Source organism: Lutra lutra, chromosome X (genome assembly GCF_902655055.1).
Source record: "Lutra lutra chromosome X, mLutLut1.2, whole genome shotgun sequence".
Taxonomy (NCBI): domain Eukaryota; kingdom Metazoa; phylum Chordata; class Mammalia; order Carnivora; family Mustelidae; genus Lutra; species Lutra lutra.
Genome location: NC_062296.1, coordinates 61,398,777 through 61,407,303, shown reverse-complemented (window position 1 = coordinate 61,407,303; position 8,527 = coordinate 61,398,777). Strand labels below are relative to the sequence as shown.

The window sequence follows — 8,527 nt, the reverse complement described above, 5'->3', positions numbered from 1 at the left end:
ATTGTGGTTCATATAGGAATGCAAAGCTGTTTCAGTATTTGAAACTCAATCAATGTAATTCACCACATTAACAGGCTAAATAAGAAAAGACATCTGATTATATAAATACATATAGAAAATGCATTCAGTAAAATACAACATCAATTCATGATACTACTCTAGCAAACAAGGGGAAAAAAGGGAACGTCCTTAATCTAATACTGAATCTACAACAAAACAAAACAACCAAACAAAAAAACTACACCCAACTTCGTACTTTATATTGAAAGACTAAATGCAATCCCCTTAAAATCAGAAACAAGGCAAGCACGTTCTCTCTCACTACTCATATTCAACAGAATACTAGAAGTCCTAGTTGATGCAAAAAGACAGAAAAGGAAAACAAAAGGCATATAGACTGAAAAGGAGAAACTAAAATTACCTTTATTTCAGACAGCATAATTGACAATACAGTAAATCCTAAAGAATCTACAGGACAAAACCTCCTATAACTCAGTGAATTTAAAAAAGTTGCAGGATCCAGGTTCCATATACATCCACAAATAAAATGTTGGAATTACCCCTTTTACAAAGATGGTGCCAAAAGGTAAGAAGGAAGCCCTTGCCCCTCCCAAAGCTGAAGTCAAAGCAAAGGCTTTGAAGGGCAAGAAAGAGGTGCTGAAAGTCATCCACAGTCAAAAAAAAAAAAAAAAAAAAAAAAAAAAAAGGTTCCACACATCACCTACGTTCTGATGACCCAAGACTCTGCATCTCCAAAAGTACCCCAAATACCCTCAAAAGAGCGACCCCAGGAGAAACGAGCTTGATCACTAGGCCGTCATCAAGTTCCCCCTGACTACTGAGTCAGCCACGAAGAAAATAGAAGACAACTACACACTTGTGTTCATTGTGTACGTCAAGGCCAACAAGCACCAGATCAAACAGGCTGTGAAGAAGCCCTATGACATTGATGCGGCCAAGGTCAACATCTTGATCAGGCCTGATGAAGAGAAGACGTATGTTTGACTGGCCCCTGACTATGATGCTTTGGATGTTGCCAACAAAATTGGGATCATCTAAACTGAGTCCAACTGGCTAAATCTAAATACAGTTTTTTTTCATCATAAAAAAAAGTTGGAATTAAAATTACACACCATTTGGGGGCGCCTGGGTGGCTCAGTGGGTTAAGCCACTGCCTTCGGCTCAGGTCATCATCTCAGGGTCCTGGGATCAAGCTCCGCATCGGGCTCTCTGCTCAGCAGGGAGCCTGCTTCCTCCTCTCTCTCTGCCTGCCTCTCTGCCTGCTTGTGATCTCTCTCTGTCAAATAAATAAATAAAATCTTTTAAAAAAATAAAAAAATAAAAATAAAATAAAATTACACACCATTTGTAATATTTTAAAATGAAATGCTTAAGGACTGTAATAGATTTTCTGATGTGTCAACTTGCTTAGGCTACAGTTCCCAGAGATTCCATCTGTTTGTTGCTATGAAACCATTTTAAAGGTTTAAAGTCCACAGTCAGTTGATTTTAGGTAAGGGAGATTATCTGGGATAATCTGGATGGCACTGATTTAATTGGTAGGAAAAGCATTATGAGCCAGGCTAAGGCTTTGGAGAGAGACAGAGGAAGAGGAAGAAGGAGAAGAAAGAAATTCTACTTAAGAACAACAGTTTCCACACATGTATGTGGAATTTCATACTGCTGGTGATCTTCTCTTCCTGAGCAGCCCTCACAACCATAAGAGCCATTTCACTATAATAAATCTCAGTAGATAGATAGATGGATACCTCCTGCTAATCCTGTTTCATGGTTAAACACTGACTAATGCAGGTATAAACCTAGCAAAATATATTTTACAGGATCTGTATGTTGAAAACTAAAAAAAACTGAGACAAATCAAAGAAAATCTAAATAAATGGAGAAATACACAGATCATGAATTGAAGACCCAATATTGTAAAGGTATCAATTCTCCCTAATTTGATCTATAAATCCAACACAATCTTCATCAAAACAGAAAGCATTTTTTAGACACCAAAAAGGTGATTCTAACATTTATATGAAAAGAAAAGGAAGTAGAATAGTCCCCCCAAAACTGAAAAATAACAAAGTGAGAGGACACCCATTACCAGATTTATTTTTTTTCCATTACCAGATTTTAAGACTTCTATAAAGCTACTGTAATCTTGAAAGTGTGGTACTGGCAAAAAGAGATAAACACAGAGATCACTGGAACACCCCAAAAATAAGCCCACATAAATATAGTATTTGACCAAGACTCAAAAGCAATTCAATCAAGAAAGTATAGACTTTTCAACAAATGGTGTTGGAACCACTGGATGTCCATATCCAAAAATATAAACCACAACACACACATCACACCATATGCCAGATTTTCATCAAAATGGACCATAGAACTAAATGCAAAACTATAAAATTTCTAGAAGAAAACAGAAAACCTGTGTGACCTTGGGTTTAGCAATAAATTCTTAGATAAAAGACCAAAAGCCACTATGTATGAAAGAAAAAAAACTAATAAATGAAACTTCAACTAATTAAAATTGTACTTTCTGAAAGACACCATCAAGAAAATTAGAAAATGAAGCAAGATATAGACTGGGAGAAAAAACTTGGAAATCATCTATCTGATAAAGGACCTATCCCGGACACAAAAAGAATTCTTAAAATTTAATAAGAAAACAAACCACCTCGTTAAATGAAAACAAAGATTTGAAAAGATACTTCTCAAAGAAGATTTAAGTATGACAAGTAAACCTATTTGTCATTTGTTATTATAGAAATGACCATTAAAATAATGACTTACTTTACAACTATTAGAATGACTAGAAAAACCTGACCATAAAAGTGCTGGCAAGGATGGAAAGCAACTAGCCCTCATATTCATTGCTGGTGGGAAATCAAATAGTACAATCACTTTGGAAGACAGATTATCACTTGCTTATAAAGTCATACACAAATCTGCAGTATGATCCTGCAACTGCACTCCTAGATATTGCCAAATGAATTCAAAATTTATGTTCAAACAAAACCCCACATATAACATATACAGAAGCTTTCATAATCTCTAAAACCTGCAAGCTACTTAAGACAATGGACAGGCAAACTGCAGTACATCCATCCATACAATGGAACACTAGTCATTGATGAAAAGGAAGGAATTGACGCACACAACGACATGGATGTCATAAATACAATTTGCTAAGTGAAAGAAGCCAGACCCAAAAGAGTACATACTGTATAATTACATTTATAGGACATTCTGGAGAAAGTAAAACTATATAAACGAAAAACAGATTGAGGCGCCTGGGTAGCTCAGTTGGTTAAGTGTCCCAACTCTTGGTTTTGGTTCAGGTCATGATCTCAGGGTCTTGAGATCGAGCCCTGCGTTGGACTCCATACTCAGCGGGGAGTCTGACTGTTTCCCTCTCCCTCTGTTCTCCCCCACCCCACTCATGCTCTCTCTGTAAAATAAGTAATGCTTTTAAAAATGAAAAACAGAACAACAGTCTCAAGAAAATGGGGAATATTTGACTACAAAGGAGGTGCACAGAATTTTCAGTGTGATGAAACCATTGTGTATGGTACTACTAGGCTGGTGGATATATGTGACTGTTCATGTGTCAAAACCCTAAGTAAATCACCAAGACTGAATTTTTAAGTATGCAAATTAAAGAAATCAACCAGAATGCTAATGGAAGTCCAGATGGAATTCAGATTATGACAAATTATTCTACCTGCACCATACATTTATTATACCATCTCAGTGAAAAGCATAGGGAAAAGATGACCTGAGTAACATTAGAAAACAGTGTTTCAACTGGAAAAACCCAAGGCTAAAGATAAAAGACTGTACATATACAGTGTGATCTTGCAGGTAAATTTGTTTCTCAAAGGTATGGGTTAAGAAGAATGAGATTTTAATATATATACTATGATTGAATTATAGAAGTCAATAAATTATAGACAATAGAGTCATATTACTCACCAAACAGAGAAAAAAGTTAAAAATAAGCTAAGGAAAGACTAGAACAAATCCTTTTACTGTGGTAGAGTTCGAGACATGAGTATGAATTCAGATATATCTATATATATACACACACATACACACAAGTGGACAGAGAAGTAATTTTATGTGTGTGTATACACTGGTTAATATACATACATATATTTGCTAGTTCATTCTCCTGGGAGGGCCTAGAAGTAGTGACAACCCCATAGCAATGAGGCACAGTCGGTAAGTGCCCGGATTTTGATTTTTTTAAATACTATTCCTTAATAAAAGAAACCAGGACTCCTTAGAGAAATATCCTGGGCCTGGGGCAGGAAATAGACAGGCTGAGCCAAAAGCATTTTGTATTGATAGAAAGAAAGGAAGTTCTCAAAGGAACGAAAGGATGGGGTGTGTTTCCGGGCAACAAGAGCCAAGCTGAAAGAGTCCCCAAAGGCCAAAGCTGGAACAGTTCAACCAATAAAATCAATAAAATAATACTGTATTCAAACCCAATTAGAAAATAAATATTGTGGAAATAAATGGAAATCAACCAACTAAGAACAATCAAAGGCAGCTGATTCAGAGCTTGCATGTACCAAGGGAGGCCAAAGTCACTTGGACTTGTGTTTGTGCACTAGTGTTTGGGCATATACTCAAAGGCAGGCAGAGAGGTGGGAAAGCTTTATATGGAAAAAGAGGAAGTCTTCAGGTGTATTCTGATTGGAGGTGGGCTAACAAGAAGTGGGTCATCTTTTGTGATTGGCTAGAAATTCATGTTTGGATTTCTCTGGTTGGTTCTAAGTTAGAAATAGGGACACAAAATAGGGAAGCTCTCAGTTATTAATCAAGTTTTGGCCATTTGGGGCTGACTGTTGAAGATGTTGTTATTCAGCTTCCTGAATTCTTGTGGGAAATAACAATCTGACTTCCTACAAGCCTAACTTATAGACAGCAGGCTGGCTTTCTGGGCTGGTTATTATACATAATGGGTTAGTCTCCTGGACTGATTGCTATAGGCTGTGGGTTGGAGTTTGTTTTTATTTTTTTATTCATATATAAAGTCTGGCCATTGTCTGTTTGTACATTAAGCCTCTCAATATACATGATTCCAAAATATAAAAATAAATGATTGAATAAATATAAGGCAGAAAGTCAGATCTTCCTCACGAACACTCGGAGATGGTCTCACCCCCACGAAGTGGACATAATCCCTCCATCCTTGAGTATAGACTGGATTCAGTGACTTCCTTCTAACAAATATGTATTCAGAAATGGAACACAGTAACATCATGGTGGACAAACTTGGCAAGCACTACTTTGTCCACGTGACTGAGGACTAAGCAATAAGTTATGTTGAGTCCCTGTACCCTTGATATGATGTTCACAGAAGGGTACTTTACTTCTGTGGTCTTCTTCTCCAAAACCCATAACCCCAATCTAATCGTAAGAAACACCCAAATTGATGGACATTCTACAAAATACCTGACTGATACTCTTCAAAACTATCAAGACCATTAAAGCAAAAAACAAAAACAAAACGTAAAAAATGACAAAGTACTTAGCATAGATCAGAGCAGATTAAGTAGATACATTGACTAAATGTAACACTGTAACATAGATGGGATCCTGGAAAGGAAAAAAAGACATTAGAACTTTTTTTTTAAGATTTTATTTATTTATTTGACAGATAGATAAAGAGAGACAGAGAGCACAAGAGGGGGAAATGACAGAGGGAGAGGGAGGCGCAGGCTCCCCGCTGAGCTGGGAGCCCATATGGGGCTCAATCTCAGGCCCCTAGGATCATGACCTGAGCCAAAGGCAGACGGTTAACCCACTGAGCCACCCAGGCACTGCAACACATTAGATCTTTAAAAGGAGAAAGAAAGAGGGGAGCCTGGGTGGCTCAGTCAGTTAAACACCCGACTCTTGATTTCAGCTCAGGTCATGATCTCAGGGTCACATGATTGAGCCCCACATCAGGTTCTGCATTGGGCATGGAGCCCACATGAGATCTTCTCTCTCCATCTCCCTCTGCCCCACCCCACTTCCCCCACCCCACCACCTGCTCAGGGGCACATGCATGCTTTCTCTCTCTAACAAGAAAGAAGAGGAAGAGGAAAAAGCAGAAGAGGGAGAAAGAGAAGGAGAAGAAAGAAAAGGAAGACAAGAAAAAGACTAAGATAATCTGAATAAAGTATAGAATTTAGTCATTATTTCTGTTAATGTTAAATATTTAGTTTTGACAAATGTATCATGGTTACGTAAATGTTAACATTTGCAGAAACTAGGTGAAGGGCAAAAAGAAACTGTGCTATATCTTTGCATCTTTTCTGTAAATCTGAAAGTATTTCAGAATAAAAAGTTTATTTAAGAAAAATATGTGTCTCTTTGGGTACATTTTCAGTTGACATTTAAACTTTTCCATCAAAAGTTTAAATATTTGCCAAATATATAATTTTCAACATATTATAAATATTGTGACGTTAAATTAAAACTAGCACATCACCCCTCTTTTCCATGTATTCAAAAGACTACAAATACCAAGCAATTTGAACCATGATCTTCAATTTAAAAAATACATGAACAAGCTCTTCCCCTGTCAGAAATATTAAATTACTCCTTATTCTCCTTGAACTCTTATTTCTAAATTACTTCTTAATTTAATCCTACTGAGATACATTTTGATGCTTTTAAGTCTCATTGATTACCCTAACATCCCTCTCTGAAGTAACAATGTGTATATAAATTAAAACTTTAATATTTAAAATTACCCATGACCTTAAGGCTTAAGTGTTAATTATAATTAGACTTTGATCCAGAAGACATTTTTTATGAGTAGTATGTGTTGGGTCGGTGGCTCAGGGAATGCAGGAGGAACAATAGAAATGACAGACGTCTTCCAGCCTCCTCCCCGCCCCTTTCCTTAACCCTTGACTCTCCTGCCAAAAGGATGTCTGCCCACGTCACGTCTCCATAGGTAACCAGATACCTATGCAGGAAACGGAAGTATCAGGAGCCCCCACCCCATACCCTCCGATCACCAAATACTCTACCATATATGGATGTGAGCCCATGCCCTACCTAGGCCCGATAAAAGACCCCCGCCAACTCCCTCCCAGTGCGACTTCCCCCACTCCCCTCTCCGGAGTCAAGGAACCTCGCCCAAGGGTGCCCACCTCCTCCCGGCGCGACTTTCCTGGCTCCCCTTCTCCTGAGCCCTGAAACTTGACGGGAGAGTGCCTTTAATAAATCTTGCCTTGCGCCCACCTTGCCTGGTGCTGTGTTTACCTCACCTGCGAAACTTTACAGTATGTGTTTGATCAAAATAGACTATATTACACGCATCTGAAAATTATCAAACCTAAAAAAACAGTTATTTATTGAAAAGCTGTAACTCAATGAAAACGAGAGAAGTTTATTTTTGCTTAATGAGAATTTGACTCCAACATTTGGACTTACGTTAACCAGGAAGGTTAACACCCATGGAAAAGATTCGTAACAGGATTCTGACTGAAGGAGAAGTATGCCTCTCTTTTGTAATATATGAAGAAAGGAGATTGTGGAATAAAAGGACAGTGTGGAAACTGAATGTGTTCCAAATGCACAGAAAAAAAGAGTAAATATGGACTCTGGGGGCGGTGTGTGCTTGGGTGGTTCAGTCAGCTGAGCATCTGACTCTTCATCTTGGCTCAGGTCATGATCTCAGGGACCTGGGATCAAGCCCAGAGATCGGCTCTGCACTCAGTAGAGAGTGTGCTTAAAGATTCTCTCCCTTGCCCCTTCTGCCCCTGCGTCTTCTCTCTCTCTCTCTCTCTCATAAAAATAAATAAATCTTTTTAAAAATATGGAAGTTTAGGATTTATTAAGTGATCCCTTAAGACTCCTTAAAGCCTGTGTGCCCCTTGGAAAGACCACACTCTCCTTGGGGGTACAAATTCCCCAGTTTGAAAGCGACTCTCATGAAAAAACTCAAAGGCATGAAGTTTATGCTATGGCCCGAGAAGAATAATTAATGCTACTGAACACAAAGGATTTTGTGCTTTAGAGACAGAAGCCAGGTCATTATTCCCTGGATGCATGAAAGGAAAAAGGAACCAGAGGAATAGCTGACTTGGTATCCTACAGAAATCTTACAAGAGTCCCTAAGGGTGAGCACCAGGCCTCTTCCAAGACACATTCTAATTACCAGACAATGAAACCCATTAAGTGGTCATCATCTCCCCAAAGAGCCACTGTCCCCTGGAATTTCAGTTCTCTACACATCAGTTAATTGTCTTTCCAACAAGTTGAACCTATTCCAACTGAACAGAGCATATTCTAGAGCCACAGTCCCGGTGACTACAAGCAGGGCATGCTGAGTTCAAAGCCCCTTTTTTGTCTGTATGAATCAGGATGGACACGTTTTTCCTTAGCACTTTCCACACACTAGTTGAGTCCCCATTTAAAGAAACCCTCTGCAGATCGAATTCTGCTTACATGAATGCAAGAACAAAACTGAGGTCCCTGCAGAGGGGGGCCCTTTGCATCCCAGCAC

The 8,527-nt window shown here is 38.5% G+C and overlaps 1 pseudogene; it reads left to right on the top strand.

The window, feature by feature from the left end:
• Positions 1–573: 573 nt before the first annotated feature.
• On the top strand, positions 574–1,074 carry LOC125091592 (60S ribosomal protein L23a-like; annotated as a pseudogene).
• The last annotated feature ends 7,453 nt before the right edge of the window (positions 1,075–8,527 follow it).